Source organism: Bidens hawaiensis, unplaced genomic scaffold (genome assembly GCF_021521415.1).
Source record: "Bidens hawaiensis isolate Kalapana, Puna unplaced genomic scaffold, B.hawaiensis_p1.1 tig00031207_1, whole genome shotgun sequence".
Classification (NCBI taxonomy): domain Eukaryota; kingdom Viridiplantae; phylum Streptophyta; class Magnoliopsida; order Asterales; family Asteraceae; genus Bidens; species Bidens hawaiensis.
Genome location: NW_027495261.1, coordinates 1 through 22,030, shown reverse-complemented (window position 1 = coordinate 22,030; position 22,030 = coordinate 1).

Genomic DNA, 22,030 nt, shown 5'->3' with positions numbered 1-22,030 from the left:
TGATCAATCCCAATCTGGCTAAGTCTTTAACCTCACACTCAGGCAGTGTGTTTAACGATCTCAACATTCTTCTGAGGTACTGAACTCCATCATATCGTTTAATCACGAAGAGCCGCAACTGCTCATCATAAATCCAGCATATAATCCCTTTCTTTGCTTCAGCATAGCCCTTAATGTTGTAACTCTTTTTGAACATGGTAGGGACTGCCGGTTTCTTTGTTTTGACGAACCATTGAGCATATCCTTCCTTCCACCTCGGTTGCTCTTCCCATTCAGTATCTTCAACTTCCGTCTGATCACCCATATCGGCCTTCTCAACCTCTGGAATGTCATGTTCGACGTTTTCCTCTACTATCTCTCCTTCCTCAATCTCATTCTCAATCTCAATCTGCTCACCGATCTTCTCAATCACATCACTCGGCAGCACATCTTCATCAAACAACACATCGTCACTGAACATATCATCGTCAAGTTCTTTCAACGCATCAATCACGTCATCATCAACTAACACCACATCATCACCACCAGAAACACCAGCCGCGTCGGCAGACTCCCCCTCAGCTGTGGAAGTACCAAGAGCTTGAGAAGTTCTTGGCAGCTCACCACCTGCATCTTTCGATGCATTGGGATCATCGTCTCGGTTATTTCTTCTTTTCGTCCTTAGCTCGTCGCCCTTACAGCTCATCTCCCCCTGAGATGCCAAGAACTCCTTCAAGGCATCTATAATTTTCCCATGCTCAACCAGGAGGGATGACTGTAGTTGATTTGCTTCCACTAGGCGTTGAATAGTCTTCGATTGCTCTGCCACGATCCGCTCTAGTGAAGCTATTCTCTCTGAGTCTGACATAGGCGTAGGCGAGACATCAGAAGCAGGCGTAACCGCAGGTGGTACCATACCTGATAACCCTGCAGTAGTGACGACCGTAGACTCTACAAATCGTGCAGCAACCACCGACTGAGTAAGCGTTGTAGGTGGTAGAGACACGATCTCCGGAGTTGTCATCTGGATGGTAGTGGTAGATGGAATGCCAGCAGATGATGTAGCCACCACGGGAACATCCGCAGCGCTTGTACTTGTAACTTGTATAGAAGTAGGAACGATAGACATACCAGACAGTGAGGCCGGAGCAAAACGTACCATCCTTGAAGTCTCTCCAGCTCCCATACCAGCACCTGTCCTTTCCCGTCTTGATCGTCGTATCAGCTTATGTATATCTTCTTCCTCTTCTGACTCATCATCAGCGTTTATTGTAAGTCAGTGCAGTCATTGCGGACTGCATGGTCGCTCCCATACCGTCAGTGCCCGCCTTCCTTCCTGACATGCAAACTATCATGACGTGCATAAGGAAGCGCCACTGACCAAGTAGAAAACCCTTCCGTCTCTGTGAATCGCCTAATGGACCAGAATAGCCCATTCGGAGAAACGCTCCATCACGAAACGGAGCCACAAACTCAGTTGGGTCGTCCCTCGTCTCTTCTCCAAACCGTAACGCCACCCGAATCTGTTCAGAATTGAACTGAACCTGTTGATTGTTCACAGTCGCTCGCATGACCGGGGGCTCAACACGACAGTCGTATTCTACCGTCTGCCAAAAGTCTTCGATATTTGGTAAGGATATCGGCAGAGTGTTCGTGATAGCATGAAATATCCTCGAGCGTAGGAGGAAAGTTATGATCTCGCGGTAATCGTCCACACCGCTCGCCTCCGGGTCTAAAGTGATGTACATATTGTGACCCGGGAAAAATTATCTCTGATTGTCACCATCATCTCCTCCTGCACCTCCAGCACCAGCTACTGCAGCCATATCTGCAACAAACGAACCAAGTTAGAACAACATAAAGACATAGCACAAGTTCGCTTTGTTACCATGAGCGAAGTTGTGATAAACTCTGTATAGGCGAAGTTAAAGTTGGGGCGAAGTTGGGAACAACTTCGCTTCAGCTTTAAGTTCGTCTAATTAACACTAAGTAAAATTGATCCAGGCGAAGTTGATGTTAACTTCGCCTCATCACAACATCGCCTCAGGCGAAGTTGAGCCTCAGGCGAAGTTACGGATAACTTCGCCGAAACCCTAAGTTCGCCTGAATCTTAATCGGCAGCAGTAAGGTCAATTCAAAATTCAAAATCTGAGATTTTATGATAAGTTTGAAGATTAAGGACTCCGAATAACATGGTTTTAAGGTTATCTAGACGATCAGAATGGTTCTTAACACGTAAAAACACAAGTTATGGAACTCGGTTTCAAAATCCGATGGTCCGAGGTTTCGAAACCAGTCGAAACAAACATTTAGAAGCTTGAATGAACATTGATTATGTGATATAATGGCATTTCGAACCTTGAATCGGTGGGAAAACTGGGAATAAATAACACGTAATCGGAATAAATAACAAGTTCGCCGGAAAGGTGTAAGTTCGCCGGAAAGACAAGTTCGCTGTTTTGAAAATTTTGAAACTGTTTGACTGTTGAACATCCTTATATAGGGTCTGGGTTATACAGGCGAAGTTACGGATAACTTCGCCTAGGCGAAGTTATTCACAACTTCGCCTGTTTCACAACATCGCCTATATTTACAAAATCAACCCTTATAATTTGAACATTTTTCAATTAACTCTTTAAAACTTCCCTTTAAGAAATAAATGACATGATCAATTCTAAGTAACCAGTTAAAAAATCATAAAACTATCTAAGTACAAAAACTTAAAAAATTTAAAGTATAAGGGATCAAATTTCAGTCTAGTTAGGGACTACCACGTTTTAGAAAAAATCCGAACAGGAATCATACTAATTACGTGACTGTCACATAGATCCGTGTTTAGCTGTATTATTACATATAGAGACAGGTTGTAATCAGGTATAACTTAAAGTGGTTTTCATCGTTTCTGTGATACGAGTTAGGTTCGATTAAGCCTCAAAATTTAAGTGGGCAACAACTCAGAGATTTTGATGCCTCCTATCTATTCTCAAAGCGTATTTGGCTTTTCCCAAGTCACCCCGAATTGACCTCGACCCATAGTGTCTGATTAAGTTTTGTAAGTACTCTTCTTGATCTGCTTCCCGTTCTTCTCTCTTACTCAATGATTGTGAAGTCTTTATTTTGTCATCACTAATATGTTTCAATAACTTCAAATAATTTTTTTTTTTTTTTTTTAATAAACATAGACTTCAAAGTAGAGATTAACTGCAAGTCCCGAATCTGGATCACTGCAGTATTTTGAGACGCTATCTTCACGGGAATCAGAACACACATGGGCTCGTGTATGACTGGGTAATCGCTTTTTTGCCTATCATTCGGAAAGATATATATGAAGACATGCAAAACTCTTATGGAGTTTCCACGTAAAATCAAGTAGATTTAGTTTGTATCACGTCTACTTTTACGCACCATAAAAAGTTACCATGACATACAATGACTGTCCTAAAGCCTTTTGAGCCTAATAACTTCACTAGCTAAGCACACAGAATTAGTATATCTATCATTTTCCAAGGTTGGATCAATTTTCTGTTAAACATAGCTAACGAACTTCTTACGAAGTAACAGACTTGAAAAATAATTTCATTTCCCATTTCTTTCAAAATTTTAACATTAATCGCCCCGACCAAAACAAAGTCTTCAGGTAAACGGCTATCCCGAAGATCCAATGGATCAGCTGGACCGACCACATAACAGTATGTGTCCTTCTAACTAAGTATGATCGAATAATTTTAAGCGAAAGAATGAAAAACGCATCATAAACCGCCCCGGTCACTATCAGTAATCTGGTTAATGGCTATCCTCAAAATCTACAAGTAGAAAATGAGGACCAAAACATATCCGAAGACAAGTCCTTCAAACTAATGTAACCGACATATTTTTAAGCGATTAGTGACGTTTTTTTTTTTTTTTTATTTTTTTTAAATATCACAAGAAAAGCATGGTTACTCGGGATTGATCATCCCATTCAGTTCAATAAGGTTTTGAAATCTGGATTTGTCAAACGCTTTAGTATATAAATCAGCGAAATTATCAAGCGTATCCACCTTTTCAAGCACAATCAATTTCTTCTCAGCACAATCCCGTATAAAATGATGACGTATGTCAATATGTTTAGTTTTACTATGTTTCACGGGATTGTTAGTTACTGAGATAGCAGCTGTGTTATCAATGCAAATAGGAGTAAGTAAGAAATTTAGACCATAGTCGCGCAACTGTTGTTGAATCCAAAGAACCTGAGAGCAGCAGTTGGATGCTGCCATGTATTCTGCTTCACAGGTTGAAATTGCGACTGAAGTCTGCTTCTTGCATTGCCACGACACCAATCTGCCACCAAGAAACTGACATCCTCCAGTTGTTGACTTCCGACTCTGATTGCACCCTCCATAATCAGAATCTGTGTAAGCGACCAGCTCCAAGTCTCCTCATCTAGGGTACCACAACCCCAGCTTCGGCTTGCCCTTGAGATACCGCAGTATCCTCTTTGCACCTTTCAAATAAGATTCTTTTGGATTTGCCTGAAAACGTGCACAAAGACAAACAGCAAACATTATATCAGGCCTAGATGCAGTTAAGTACATTAAAGAACCTATTATTGCCCGATATTGAGTTGGGTCCACATCTGCATCACCGTCTACTTCAGCACCCAATTTGTGATTGACGCAGATTGGAGTATCATATGGAGAACTGTCCTCCATCTTGAAGCGCTTGAGCACATCATGAACATACTTCGTCTGATGAATGAACATCCCGTCCTTTTTCTGATCAACCTGCAATCCTAGAAAGAAAGTTAGTTCACCCATAGCACTCATTTCAAACCTTTTCTTCATGACGGCTTCAAACTCCTGACACGTGGAGACTTTTGACGCAGCAAATATAATGTCATCCACGTAGACTTGTACCAACAGGAAGTCGCTTCCATCTCTTTTGAAGAACAACGTGCTATCAATTTTCCCTCTTTCAAAACCATTCTCGAGCAAGTAATCCGATAAAGTTGAATACCAGGCACGAGGTGCCTGATGTAATCCATACAACGCCTTGCTCAACCTGTACACGTGATCTGGAAAGTCTGGGTCAGGAAAACCCGGAGGTTGCTCAACATACACAACCTCATCAACTTTCCCATTCAAAAACGCACTCTTCACATCTAGCTGAAACACCTTCATCTTTTCATAAGCAGCAAACGCTAAAAACAATCTTATGGCTTCCAACCTGGCGACAGGAGCGAACACTTCGTTATAATCAATCCCCTCTTGTTGATTAAAACCTTTAACGACTAGCCTCGCCTTGTTTCTTATAATAATCCCCTTATCATCTCTCTTGCACTTAAACACCCATTTTGTGCCTATCGCATGCACATTCTTTGGTTTTTCAACCAAAGTCCAAACTTCCATCTTCTCGAATTGAGCCAACTCTTCTTACATGGCTTCGACCCACGAGCTGTCCTTTAAAGCCATTTGATAATTCTTCAGTTCAATCTGGCTTATAAAGCAGGTGTACAGGCATTCATTGATTATTCCTGTCTCCTTAATGCTTGTATAAACACAGGTATGTTCATTCAAGCTACTTCTCGTTTGGACACCTGAGGACACATCACCAATCACATTATCCAAAGGGTGATCTTTATGAATTCTCGTGGTCGGAACAGAACCGAAATGCAAATTATCTTCCAAATTAGAAGAGATCTCGTCAATGGTTGTTTCTGGCTGAGAGTGAAAAGGATTGATAAATTCTTCTTCTGCTGAGGCAGCAGGGGTACCGATAGTGTTTGATGAGGAAGGTTGACATTTATCAATCAGCTGTCTTTGCAATAGATTTTCTTCCTCATCGAGTATCATCTTCGTCGCAACTCTTTCTTCTTCTTCAGAAATTTCCAAATCTGGTATGTTAAAAGACTTAAAAAGCTTAACATAGTCGAAAAGCTCAGCAGGTCCATTGCTTGGTTTTGGCGGTTGGTAACTTGTGATGTCGGTGTTACACACCACCTCCACCTTGCAGGTCGAAGTATTGAAGACACGTCTGTTGGGAGTACCAACAACATAACCGACTAAGATTCCTTCATCGGCTACTTCGCCAAATTTAGAATTTGTCTTCAAGATCGAACAAGGGGACCCGAATGGTTCAAGACCACTCAAGTTGGGCTTCCTTCCATGCATAAGCTCGTAACACGTTTTACCAAGTCTCTTAACGGTTAACACTCTAATCAGAACATAGCAGGCTGTAGCAACTGCTTCAGCCCAGAACATCACAGGAAGCTTCGAATCTGCCAGCATAGTTCTGGCTCCTTCAATTAAAGTTCGGTTCTTCCTTTCAGCCACTCCATTCTGTTGCGGAGTATACGGAGCGCTGTATTGGTGTTCAATTCCTTTCTGAAGACAGAAGATCTCCATTTCAAAATTCTTGAACTCCGTTCCATTGTCACTCCTGATGAACTTCAGTGTTTTACCCATGACGTTCTCAACTTTGGTAATCAAATTCTTCACCATTTGAGCCGTCTCATCTTTCGATTTCAGAAAATATACCCACGAATATCGCGAGTAGTCATCAGTGATCACCAAGCAGTAAGAAGTACCTCCTAGACTTTTTACATTCACGGGACCGAAGAGATCCATGTGAAGCAGTTCTAGAGTACTAGCAATAGAGTTGACCTTCTTGGTGAGATGGGATTTCTTGTGTTGCTTTTCCTTCTTGCATGCTATACATTTGTCTTCAAAGTTAAAACTTTTCAAGGGAACGCCCATCACAAGTCCATTCCTGACAATGTGGTTCATCTTCCGAAGATGAATGTGCCCCATCCTCCTGTGCCACAGTTCGGATTCCGATTCGCTTGCTTTCGTCATTAAACATGATTCTTCCGTGGCCATTTCAGTAGACCTCATATCCATCACATAAGTATTTGTATCACGTGGAGCTTTCATCACTATCCACTCGTCTGGTATCTGAAAACCAGGCTTCAACACGATCGCCTCATTCTTCGTGAAATGAACAGTGTACTCCTTATCACAAATCTGCGACACACTCAGCAGATTGTGCTTCAACTCTTCTACAAAGTTCACATTCTCAAGAGTCATTTTTCCATTGGACGCCGTTCCTTTTCAAGTAATTCTGCCTCCACTTTCACCGGCAAAGCTAACTCTCGCTCCTTGAACAGGTTTTAAGTCGTGCAACAAGTATTTGTTACCCGTCATGTGCCGGGAATAGCCGCTATCTACAATCCAAAGACTGTGGGCAGCCCTGTTCAACTGTTCCTGCACAATAAAGCAAAGGATTAGAATCTAGGGACCCAAGACCAATTGGTCTTGGATCTATATATCCCGTACTTCTGTTTTCCAAAGTTAGCATCTGGATAATTCATGTCAGTCCTATTAGGAAATCTCCTTGGAAATTGAGTGTGAGGCCTTCCAAACCTATGTATATTGAAAGTATTATATCTTGTGGTTTGGTTATTAGCATTGTTAAACTGAGGTTTGTTTCTGTGAAAACCTGAATTAGTTACATTTCGGAACTTTGAAGGGTTTTCATTTTTAGCAGTATTAAAATTCCCATTAGGCTTATGCTCAGTTTTAATAGGCCTCACACCTATGAATTTCGGCGTCAGAGGGCAATCTGCAACAAGATGTCCTAACTTATTACACCTAAAACAACACCTATGCTCCATTTTCTTTTCAAAGGTTGTTTTGGATGTCGAGGCTGTGTTACCGGCCGTTCGTCTCACATAAGGTGGGACGTACGGGTTGAGTGGAGTACTCTTTTTATAAGTTTTATCTTTTTCTCCACCAGTGGGTAACACTACCTTCTCTTTTGTCTTACCTGATTCGGACAACTTATCCGAATCCGATGAGACTGGACTCGTAACAGAAATTTTCACACTTGAAACAGGCGAACTCGTTTCGCCACTACTAACACTTGGTTCTTTACTCGTAACCTTGATTGGAACTGTCTGAGGAACTTCAAAATCAACAGATTTCTGAACACTAGGGTTAAAAGTGTAATTGTGGTTATAAGGTGGTGGAACCTCGTGATAACCAATTCCTCCCCTCTTCGCAGAGGTACCTTGATCACTAACAAGGTGATCAAGAATAGCTGAGGAATTTCTGAACTGCTCAAGTTTTCGGTTCAGTTCCACCACTTTAACCTGGTGGTCAGCAATCTGCTTTTCTCGTTCAGCAATCAGTTTAGTCTTTTCTTCTAAAACCTCATAACTTAGATCAATTACTTCAATTTTTTCAGCAAGTTTCGTTTTTAAGCTTTTAACATCTTTTTCACACGCTTTTATTTTAACTTTGAAACTGTTTTCTCTTGCTTTCATAAAGTGATGATCTTCTTTAAGAGTTTTAAATTCAGCATCTAAACGAACATACTGATCAGTTATGGTAGTAAGTTGCTCAGACAAATTATCACATTTAGTACAAATAGGTTTAGAACTTACCTCGGAGAGTTGGTCCTTGTTATCTGCCATGAAAGCTTTTTCCTTACCAGTAGCTTTCTCTTCTCCGGTAATCTTCTCACATTCTTCATTCTCAACCTTAGCCATATTTGCCTGCTCACTAGTTTCATTCGAATGCAGGTTCCAGTTGTATTCACCTGCTTCTCTGGACGTCATGGCATTGACTTCTTTACTACTCCCAGTGTGCTGTGCAGACCGGCCTAGACCACGTTCAACTCGCTCGTTTCTGCACTCTTTGGCAAAGTGCCCGTTTTGTTGACAGTTATAGCACCTCACCTTAGACTTGTCGAACCCTGGCCTGCCACCAACAAACTTTCTCCCCGTCTTTCTCATAAATTTCTTCACTCTCCTCACTATCATGGCCATCTGCCATTGTAAATCCATTTCCGCCAGATCATCAGCATCGATCTGGTCATAGTCTTCATCCAACATCGCTGGATCAACAACCTTTCCTTGAATATAGTTTTCATATGAAGCAATAAACGAAGCATAGAGGCCAAACTGCTCTTCAGCAGATTTGACGCTCATTGGCATCTTAGAGTAATTATTGCTTGAGGAACTTGAAGATCCACTACTCTTGCTTGCTGTCTGTTGAGTACCACTTGATCCACCGGCTACAAAGCAAACATTCCCATTTGAGTTTACTGACACATGCCCCTCCTGTGAAGACTTGTCACAAGACTCGCCCTTCGAGTAGTAGGCGGCAGAATCAGTCTTTGAACTTGAATTTGAGTTTACTTTAGCACCGTACATGCCTGGATCTTGAACCTGATCCATAGATGTTTCTTTTCTTACCATATTAAGCTCAAAAGTTCTGAGCTTGTTGACAGTGGTTTCAAGATCATAAGTAGGGAAGTCCTTGTCTTCCCTCATCAGCACTGTATACATCTCCCATTTTGGTGGGAGGTCATCGAGAAGCTTTTCCACAATCTCTTCTTCTCGGTAGGAAATGGAGTAGTTACTCAATTCAGTCATTAGATGATAATATCGAGTGATAATAGCATCAAGAGATTCGTTCTTCAAGTACTTAAAGACTGAAAATTGAGTTTTGAGCAACTTTATCTTTGAAGCCCGAATACCTACATTCCCTTCAAATCTGTTCTCAAGAGCTTCCCAAAGCTCTCTAGCTGATGTATACTTTCTGAACGTATGGAGGATCTCCTGTGGAAGAGCCATTGTGATTGCAGCATGAGCCTTGCTTTCGGCTTCATACATCTTTTTCTCCTCCTCTTCCATTTTACTGTATTTCTTGATTTGGTCTCGACCCTCATACTCCATGACTGGTGGAATATATCCATCTTGGATGCATACCCACATCTTCGCATCCTGGTACTTAACGTATTGTATGAACCGATCCTTCCACGCGACAAAATCGGTTCCCTTCAGCAACCTTGGGGCCTTTGTAGCTGACCCCGCTTCAACTTCCATTTTTACAAGCTCCGAAATGTTGATCGATGGCATCCTTCTTGAAGACTAAGAAACCCGAAAAATTATGAGTAGGCGAAGTTAAAAAATTTCCTCTGAACAGTACTGTAGGCGAAGTTAAGGATAACTTCGCTTAAGTAATAACTTCGCTGGATCCTTCTTAAATTCGCGTGACTGGGCGAAGTTGAGAATAACTTCGCTTAGGGTAAGCGAACTTAGAAAGTAGGCGAACTTGAAGAAAAATTCGCTGAGCTAGGCGAACTTGATGAGAACTTCGCTGAGTTAGGCGAAGTTGAGGAGGTAGGCGAAGTTGTAAATAACTTCGCTTCTCCTTATATCTTCGCTGAAACCCTACGTATCCTGACGGCAACTTCGCCTGATGAACAGCAACTTCGCCTGACGAACTTAAACTTTCTGCAGATCTGAAAATCGGATTTTAACGAGGTTTTTGATGGTTTAAAGGCTTGAACACACTGGTAGGAGGCTAGAATGAGCAAAAACATCAAAAACTCGTCCCGTGAATAGTCGAAACGGGACAAATTCTACACTCGCGTGAATATCCCGAACCACACAATCGAGCAAATGCTCTGATACCAATTGTAGGTTCCCTGGACGGATCACACGAGATATCCCGATATACACAGGTGCGGAATCCCTGTGTAGATCGTTACGGACGTAGAACACAAGCACACAAACACACGAATACGATACGAACAAAACTCACGTTATATTAATAACTCAACACGTGATATAATCACAGTTACAGACTCTCGACCTCACGTCACTTGACTCACTGAATTACACGTACTTAAAACACAAAAAACCAACACTAAAACGATAATCCGTAACCTATATAAATACACGACAACTTCGCCTCAGGCGAAGTTGTCCATAACTTCGCTCGTTCAACAAGTTCGCCTAGGCGAACTTGTTAACAACTTCGCTTGGTTAACAAGTTCGCCTAAGCGAACTTGTCAACAACTTCGCTTTAAACAAACAAATACATAAACAATATTACAGACTCGATTACAGACACTAGACATATGAACTACTGACATTTATGCACCAACAAACAATAAATAATAGCAATAATTTGGATAAAAATGAGGTCGCTAATAAGAATACATTAGCGGCACCGTCTATAAGAGAATACCAAATAGATTCAGATTTCATGAGGTCGTTAATAAGAATACATTAACGGCACCGTGCTATAAGAGAATACCAGATAGTTCACAGATTTATGAATCAATCAACCAAAAGCGGTAAACACATAAGCATATACGTAAGTAAGCATAGAACATCAAATCGAGCATTTATTTAACGTAAAGTATACAATAACGTTTGTGGTTTAAGACTCAAGTATAAAGCATTTAGTTTGAATAAGTATGCAATATCACCCCCAAAACGAAAGATGGAAAACGGGGTATGAAAGTACTCACGTTCAAGTATAAAACTTGGTCGGTAAAAGATGGGAAAACGGAAGGACGAGTCTAATGAGCAAAGCCTAAATAAAAGGAAAACCTTGAATTAGAAAGGTTGTTTTAGGAAAGCTTTAAAATAAAAGATAGGAAATGTAAACAATTAAAGTTTAAGGTTTAAAATGTAACCATCTAAGAAATAATAATAATAACCCTTCATAAATATAAGTTTGCTCGGAACCGGATAAAAGTATCAAACCTTAATATTTACCCAACCTATGTTAAGTAATAAGGTGGGTAAAAATGCAAGAATGCAAGTCCCTTTATAATAAAGATACTAAAACGGGTTTTAACGAGTGCTCTGGTTGTTGGTTCGGATCTTGATAATTGGTCCAACCCAAAGTCAACTTTCCAAAATATTAAATTTTATGAGATAACTCAGAAAAATATAATAACACTTAACCAAGTATGTAGTTTTATTGTTTTAGAACTACCAACGCACATTAAGCGAGTGTTTGGTTTTGTCAGTCCAACTTTGTTAAATAAAAGTTGGATTCAACATTCCAAGTACTTTAATAAAATATTTAAAATCAGTTTGTAAAGTATTTTTAAATAAATATACAAGTCTTGCTAGCTAAAAACACACTTGTGTGTCTTAAGCAAGAGAAAATCGGTTCAGTTCGGTTTGGTTCGGTTTTCATCTCACAATAAGTTCATAGATGGTTTCCACATGCTAGCTAAAAACACACTTGTGTGTCTTAAGCAAGAGAAAATCGGTTCAGTTCAGTTTGGTTCGGTTTCCATCTCACAATAAGTTCATAGATGGTTTCCACATGCCCTAATATCAAGGAACTTGTATAATAACTTATAAATAATGAAACTTAAGTTTTACAACCAAAAAGTTAACAATAAAGTCTTTGAACAAAAGTTCGATTTTCAGTTCGGATGTAGTTTCGGGTAAAGACCGAGGTTAGAATCTACAAACCCATAACCATAGAACTTATAAAAATGATTTTTGAAAATTAAATCCAACAATAAGAATGTTTAAACATTTATTTAACAAGACTAGTAAACAAAGTTCGGTTTACGGTTTAGAGCTATTTACGGTTAAACCGAGGCTAGTCTCTTCAAACCCATAACCATGGAACTTCATAAGTATGATATACAAACTAAAATGAGTAGAAGTTAAGCATGGTTAATATGTATAAACAAGTTTTATATATATATATATATATATATCAAGGACTACGTAAGTCCTCCATGAAGCCTTGCCTTACGAGGCCCGACACTCCACCGACCGAGACCGAAGAAGTGACCACCAAATGTAACAATGGGTCTATATTATATATATGTTGTACCACAAGCTTAAGTAATAAAACAAGAATTAAAGAATGGTTCTTGATTGATTATTAAGAAACCTTGAAGAGATGAAGTTGTGTTCTTTGTTAGGGAGAGAAAAGATGAGAAATGAACAAGGTGGAAATGAAAGAGATTAGCTTGTTTATATAGGGAAAGAGTGGAGGGTTGGTTATAAAGGTTCTTTTATGGTTTGCATGAAAATGGGTATGTTTAAATGGTCAAACAATGCATAACCAAACAAATGTAAAATACATTATTTTATATATTTTAAATGACAAAAATCCAATATTTTATATATTTGAAATGTTCGGGTTACAAACGGGTCGGGTTTATCAAATACAAAAGTGCCCCGAAATTGACGAATGTCACATCTTCTAATTACTTTATATCACACGAATACCTGGATATGCGTTGAAAATAAAGTAGTTTTGTCAACACAGGGTTGAGTGAGTAACACACCAGTTTAAATGTACATATAGTATATAAAAATAAGTAATGGCAACAAGTCATATGAGAATAACAAATTAACCAAATGAGCAAATATAACTGAGATGTCGAGAAGCACAAAGGCTATAACGACTGACGTATGATCATACTAGACTGAGATTATGTTGGACCTCTCCGAATGCGGAAGCATATAAAGCAAATAAGCACATAAACAAGTAATATATAAGTTGTTAACACATAAGACAATAGTTGCAATTTTGAGTATAAGTATATATAAGAAATATAATTTATGCATATGTCCCCAAAACGTGGAAAACAAGTAAAATAGGGGAATGTGGTACTCACCTTAGCAATAAGCAAGAGTTAAGCGAATGTGGTAAGAACGGTAGTAAACAAGAGTTACGCTCTTCGGAAGTTACCAATGAGAAATCCTAAGTAACAATAGTTGAGAAAATAAATATGGATTATATAACGAAGCTAAAACTAGATGCAGGTTAGGGATTTGATGATTGGGTGTACTAACGAAAGTTAAATATTACATAGCTTTCAATACTTTTATACTTTAAATTATCATTTTAATTTATCAAGGTTTATCATAATCAATATGATTTTAATTATATAAAATTATCGTTATAAGTAGAATACTTGAATAAATAATATTTATAAAATAGTTAATACAAAGAGATTTGTTTTCTTTCAAATTAAAAATGCATTTAATATATATATATATATATATGGCTTTAACCAAAGTTCGGAAAAAGTGACAAGTTAATATGACGGTTTTTGTGAAAATATCTATTAGTTATAAGTTATAATATTTACAATACAAATGAAACTATTAAATATACTAATACACATGTTTTATTGAGTTTTTACAAAATAAAAATAAAGAAGCTAAAAACGGGCTGGGAGGGATTCGAACCCGCGCCTCCCAACCACAACAGCCTTAATACGCACATATAACCAGCTGCGCTACCATGGCAGCTTGTAATAGCTTCCGAATATAAACTTATAACAACAGACAGACAATAGAACCTATTTAGAACAAACCCTAGAATCTCTAATTCATTAATAGGTTGAGTTTTGATTTAATCAACATTAGGGTTATTGAGATGCGGTCAAAAACGAACAACATGACATAACTAATTACCTCGTAGCATGCTTACACGCTGGTCAACTGGTTCGATAACCCGACGACAGAGAAGGTCCAAGAAGACGATACCAACAGCCATTAAAATCAAATTCAATAGGGTATTGACGGCGATTGGTATAGGATAGTTATTGTGCGTTTAATTGAGTTATGGTGTACATTATATGATATATTGATAAATGGGTTTAGGCGGCTTCGATAATATAGTAAATTGATATCGTTTTTATCTTGTTTCTTAATTACATTAGTCTATGAGGCTGCAAATGACAAAAATAACAATATCCACCGATCAATTCCAATTTTAAGATGAAAATTATGCTTCAAGTTACATAAACGGGTACGGGTTCAAGGTTACGGGTATATGGATTTGGGTTAAGGGTTATTGGATAATAGTTATCAAATTTTGCAAAATAGTCCTTGGATATTAGGGTTGGGATCACTTTGAGGTTAAAGTTTAGTTTTAGGTTAAAAATTTTTATTTCAAAGTAATTGTATATATATTAAATAAATAGGATAAACAAATATTAATTAAATAATGTTAACTCGAATAACGCGATACTTTTATCGATAAAATTTCCTGAACATAAAACGAGTCTGGTAACGGTTTGTAAAATAATAGTTTATAATCCGAGTTGTTACATTTATGAACATTAGAACTTAAAATCTTTGATAAATATGAAGTTAGATTGTTAGGTCTATTACGTACATTATGTTGAAAGAAACTATATAGTTTAGATATGGTGTTAGAAATAACTTTTAGGCCTCCATACAAAAGTTAAAACAAAACGTATAACTCCTAGTATTTTCAACGACTACAACTAAAAATATTAGAAAGGCCTAGTTAGTTAAAAACAAAACAAAAACAATCTATGTTCATTTAACTTTATTTTATATCTTCTAAATTACTATCTATGGTTTGTAACTAATCTTCTAACCACATAAGAAGGATCACATCTAACAGTTAACGTTAAATTAAATGATATTGCTAAGAGGCCTCAAAAGTTCAAAAGACATAAGTATATCTCATCAAACAAAACTTATTTGTAGGCTATCATGACCCCTTTTAGAGAACGAAGCAGGCATCTTTGCAAATCAACTATTAAGGTACAGATCCTTACCTCTATCTTTTGTTAGCTGTTTCGATTGTGGTAACCATGTTAACTAACACATTGAATTCTTAGCATCTCTTTGGCCTTCTGTTCGTTTCATGTTAATTACGATTATTTTGTTTTCATTGCAACAAGACCTTTGCAACCAATATGTTCTCGGGAAGTAATATGAATTTCGAACATCATGGGAAACAGAACGTTGATAACATATAAGGGTGTGGTGGATACGATGTGGTACTTCCTATTTATAAACACTCAGCTATATTATCAAGGTACCGTTAACCAATATGTACGAACTTCATATTATACTTAGTTTACCGATATGTTATACGTTGGTTAGTAATATGTTAATTGTTCGTTACGTTTTGACAAAAGCAACCTTGCGGTAGATTGAAACTGATTTTACTCATTATCACATGCTCTGATACCGACTTTTTAAATGCTTCAAAAATATATATTTTTGTACTCTGTAACCCTAAGTTCTAACTTCTCGTGGAGTGCCCCACGAGCATGTTGTTGTGGCATAAACAACATGTGCTCCTTGCGTGACGGAGAGATCGGTTCACGGGGTCTCTTAAGGGCAGGTATGGATCATAGCTATTAGGAAGCGTATGGATCAGTCCTAGATATGCTATGGTTTCTGCTATGGGAAATGGTTGTGGGTATGTCAGCCCGCACCATTTCGTGTGATTGACTATGTTTTATCACGTATTATAAGTTATGTTTCTGTCGGGCTCATGGGTACGTCCGTAAGATATGAACTATATGTTACTGTTTAAATTATATGTTATTAGTTATATGTTACCATTATGGTATGTTACTGTTCTGGATGATTTGGTACTATTCTGAGTCACATGTTATCGTTTTGACTTATCCGAAAGTGTTTTGACTTACTGTTTACGCAAAACTGTATCTTTATTGTCTACCATTTATTAACACGATTTTACTATTACCGGAAACTGTTGTACTACCGCTACCTTGTTTTTATACTCTTTTTACCGAGAACGGTTTATTTTTACTCAGGCTTATTATTCTGTACCGGGCATTCGGCTCATTCCGAAACCGTTTCCCCACATCTTCACATGTTACTTTCGGAGGGGTGGAGAGAGTGATTTAAACTTTAGGATGCTTATGGAGATTGTTATCTAGTAGAACTATGTCTTTTGTCTAGGGATGGAAATGAAACCCGAACCCGATGGGAATACCCGAAACCCGACATAAATGGGACGAGTAATACCCGACCCATTAGGGTTTGGGACGGGGTTGGGATTTTGGGACGGTTTGGGATTTCTAATATACCCGATTACCCGACCCAATTACCCGATAACATAAACCTATTTACCCAATTATATACCCAATGTACCCGATATAGCTTATTATATTATATATAAACTATATGTCAAATATATTATTTGTCGGACCATGTTTATGTTAATAATTTGAGATATTTTATCTTTATGGTAACCATAATTGTAATCGATTAGTTATATTTTGTCAAAACCCGACGGGGGGTATACTCGACAGGTATTTTATCAGAACCCGATAGGAAACCCGAAACCCGATGGGAAAACCCGAAACCCGACGGGTAATTACCCGATTAAAATTCGACGGGTTTGGGACAGGTTTGGGATGAATTTAATAACCGGGTATGGGTTTGGGAATACCTAAACCCAACCCAAACCCGACCCATTGCCATCCCTACTTTTGTCTCTGTATTCCTCCGCATATTGTGGCACGTCAGCTCATTCTAAATTGGGGTATTAGAATATTTATAATTAATTAAAAGATTATCAATATATATATGTATATATATATATATATAAACACACTCTCTCTCTATCTCTCTCTCTCTCTCTCAGTGGCTACAAACAAACCCTGGTTTCAAATTTGAAAATCTCTTTGCGCGTCAATTCTACACTGCTTCTAACTAAACACCAAAATCAGCATCATGCTCAATGGTTCATAGGCACCTAGGTTTAAGTTGCTACTTAAAAACTCAAAGCAGTCAAAGTCGAGCATTTAATAGTTGGAAAGAACTCGAGAACCTTTTCTTGGCGAGGTCCAACATCGTCAATTAGAGCACTTTTTGTAGTAAGTTTATGCCAATCAAACCGTCTTTGCATTGTGATGAAAATCCCTATGTTTTCATTTGCATACTGCAATCCACGAGATATGAATTTTGAGCTTGAGATTCTAGGGTTAGTAATGGGTTCTAGAGGTTCGAGACCTTATCATTACTGGTAAGGTGGCATGGGTGTCCAGTGGTGTGGTTGTGGTTCAGTGGTGTAGCGGTGGTGGTTGCCGAGGTTGATGGTGGTATGTGGTGGCGGCTGTGTATTACTGGAGACGAAGAGAGAGAAGGGAGAAAAGAAATAAAGAGATGTGTGTATATACATACACATATATATTTATATTTATATAAATGGATATTAAAATGTCTTTTTAATTAAATGGGTAAATTACTAATTTGCCCTCATGTGCAAGTCATATGACCTGACTTAACGAGAATATTTAACTGGGTTAGGGCCAAAGGACAAACACTGTTGGATTTGTAAATGTAAAGGATAAAATAGATCAATTTTGAAGATAAAGGACAATGAGTGAAATTAGGTACATACATAAAGGACAATTTCTGTAATTGTTAAATAATTTTATACAAAATTTCATAGGTTGTTTTTTCATGACTTTGATTTACTAAATATCTATTCTGAACATAACCAGTAGTGCTGACTGCTTTAGCCTAAAACTATAAAGGTAATCCTGAATCAGCAAGCATGGATCTTAGCAGCTTCAATGAGTGTTATGTTCTTCCTTTCAACTACTCCATATTGCTATGGTTGCCTTGGAATGCTGAACTCTCTGATAATGTCTTTTGAGATACAAAAAGTATCTAGCACTTCATTCTTTAATTCAGTTTCAGTGTCACTTCTTAGGATTTTTACTGGAAGATCAAATTGTTTTTCAACTTTAACAATGAAGCTCTTGATCTTTTCTGTTGTTTCATCCTTTGAGTGCTAGAAGAATTTCCAAGTGAATCTTGAGTAATCATCTATAATCACGAGACGATGCCTTTTATCTCCTATTTTCAGTATTCTAACTGGTCCAAAAGGTCCATGTGTAAAAGACTAAAACAAGTAGTATTTTTGGACTCTTCAACAGATTTATATGAAACATTATGTTGTTTGTCTTTCAAGCATGCAACACAACTTTCGTCACAAACATATTCTTTAACAGGTAAACCTCCAGCCGGTTGTTTCTTGAGTAGATTGTTAATTGTTTGCAAATTAACATGGCCTAGTCTCATGTGCCATAGATATGTTTCTTTGATTAATGCTCTACTAAGAAAACATGTTGCAATATGGATTTTGTTATTCTAATAATGTCTACAGCATAGACATTGTCACTCATGTTTTTAGTTCACAAAGTGTTTTTTCTACAATCAGTTTTTCAATATTCTTAGCACAGTCAGAGTTGACAATTTTGCATGTTTTCTTAGTAAAGAAAGCACCATAACCTGTTTCACACATTTGTGACACACTGAACAAATTGAATTTCAATTCGTCAATCAAGTTAACATTGTCAAATATTAACTTACCAGCTCCCACTTTACCTGAGCCTAACACACTTCCCTTTTCATCATTTCCAAGATACAACTCCCAATCCATATTTCTTTAAATCGGAGAGAAGACACATGTTCCTTGTCATATTCCTAGAGCCTCCACTATCAACATACCATAAGATTTCAAGGCATCTGAAAGCTCTCGGTACATTTAAAGGAAATTAGTTGGAAGGATTAACCCAAGGCCCTATAGTCTTGGTTACTAATTTGAGGAAGATAGATCAATTTTCCGTTAAAGACTCTTCACAAGATTCATCAACTATTTTTGATTCTCTATCAGCACTTTGATCTCAGCATTTTATGAAACAACTGTTTGATTATTCAAAATAGTTGATTGCTTTAGTAAGATATTAGTGGGTGGAACATCTATTACTTGAACAAATCTTGAACATGGGATGTTCTTTAATGCTATAGTAACAGGTGTTTCAACACTTTCAAACTGAACTTTCTTTTTAGGTGTAGAAATTTGACTTTTGATTAACTCATCAATAGTTACAACCGTTGTCTTATGATGAAAAACTTTCAAGAATTTACAATATTCAGTTAGATGATTGTTTTCCTTACAAAATCACAGGGATTTGGAAACAAAAGTTTCTTTTGAGCATTTTTAGATTTCTTTTTCTTAGTCACACCTAATCTATCAAAAACCACTGTTTATAGTGACTTGTATACAGGTACAAAATTTGGATGAGTTTCAGTTTGAAATTGTTCACTTCTAGTAACAATTGATCTTGGAATGATTGAGGTATCAGTTGTTTAGACCGCATCAGTTGTTTTTGGAAAAACTATTGATGTCATACGAACATAAGTTGTTTTGGAAGAATGGTTAATAATTCTTGAAAATTCTGATGGGTTTTGTCAACATTAAGTCTTTGACCAGTCAACTCAGTGACAGAAATCCGTTTGACTCCATTAAGTGGATCAATTGTTTGATGTCAATTCCTAATTTTATCATGAAATAAGAATTTGATTGAACCATTCAAGTTTTGAGAAACTTCTGTTGGATTATGATCAACTAACGTTTGACCACTAAACTCAGTAAATTAAATTGGTTTAAATCCTTGTAATGCATTAATTGTTTGATACCAGTTTCCAACCTCATCTTAACTAGTAAGTATCAGTGGAACAGTATTTGGTGAAACAACATATTGAAATTGTGTTAGAAAGACAACTTTTTCCTCAAGTTCATCAACACAGTTGTAAGGAGTAATTAGAGTATAATTGTAACATCCCGAAATTTCAAGATAATATTAATTATATTACTTAATAATAGAGGGAAAGTTTACTCGGGTTATTAGGAAATAAATAAAAGAATAGGAGTTGGTATGGGTCGGGCTAGTGTCGGGTAATGGATGTGGGTTATGGACTTGGGTTAATAGAGATGGGTTAAATGAGAATGGGCCTTAGGTCCATGGGATTTCAGGGATATAAATATCCCCTAAACCCAAAATATCTTCATTTTACATCTATTTCTTCACACACTCAAAACACACATATTCTAACCGATCAAGATTCGAAGCCGAGACCCGAGAGTTTGTTGATAGATCTGAGTTGGTAAGGTAAGAACAAATCCAACAAAGCTAATATTACTGAAAATGGTTAGGATTGGATGGGTTAACCGGACCCGAAACCCAAACTGCCCAAATCGGACCCCTAAAACGTCGATTTTAGGCCGATTTGATGGTTGGGATTTGAAGGCGCCGATCATACGATTCCGTGGGTACCAAAATCGAGTTATTTGGCTAAGAAACGAAGGAGTTATGGGCAAACAGATCTGCAGCGCGATAACTTCGCCTGCAAGATTAAGTTCGCCTGATGAACTTCGCCTTCAAGCGTAACTTCGCCTAAGGATAACATCGCCTACGGCTAAGTTCGCCTAAGGATAACTTCGCCTGGAGCCAAGTTCGCCTAAGGTTTAACTTCGCCTGAAGCCAAGTTCGCCTAAGGTTTAACTTCGCCTGAAGCCAAGTTCGCCTAAGGTTTAACTTCGCCTGAAGCCAAGTTCGCCTAAGGTTTAACTTCGCCTGAAGCCAAGTTCGCCTAAGGTTTAACTTCGCCTGAAGCCAAGTTCGCCTAAGGTTTAACTTCGCCTGAAGTGAAGTTCGTTTAGAAAATAAATTAAAAGCGATAAGTAAAAGTAAGCTAATACTAGGCCACCAGATTAGATCAGGCGAGTATTGATACGTGTAACTTGTACAGTCAGCCGAGCTCAGATAGAGAAGGGATTTACAGCTATCAGAAAAAGAAGCAGAATTCAGGTGAGTTTCTAGCCCCATTCCTTGTTATGTTTTCGGGGCTGTGTGCATACTCGATGTGTTGTTAATACATTTATCCTAAGTGATAAGTGTATGTCATATGTGATATGTGTGATAGATATGAATGATTGTTTGTCGGTACGCGAACGATCTTCGGATATTGCGCGTACTGTCAGGTTAAAAATAAAGGTACGAATATTATATATCGTAGATGTATGAATATTTCAGATGAATACTTGTCGGGGCGTGAACGATCTTCGGATATTGCACGTAACGACAAGGGGTATGGTTGTTAAATGAATGAGGTAAAGAATGCCTAGAGTGTTCTTATGTTATAATGTAAGTATGTGTATATAGGTACACGAATGGCATGTGAGTTCTACGTTCGACATAGTAAGTTAGGATGGCAAATCCCTCTAGCTTCTATCGGACATAGACTCGGCTGGTGATGGCGTAGTTAAGGACTGCGAGCCTTATACGTGAAGTAGATGATATATGTAAACGTAGATAAGGACTTCGAGCCTTATACGTGAAGTAGATGATATATGTAAACGTAGATAATGACTGCGAACCTTATACGTAATGTAGATAGGCGTCAGCATAGGAAAGGACTGTGAACCTTATACGTGCTGTATTTGTAGCATAGGGGAGGACTGCGAACCTCGTACGTGCTATGAATTAGGTTGCAACATAGGGAAGGACTGCGAACCTTGTACGTGTTGTGGATGTATTTCAGCATAGGAAAGGACTGTGAACCTTATACGTGCTGATTTTGTAGCATAGGGGAGGACTGCGAACCTCATACGTGCTATGAATTAGGTTGCAACAT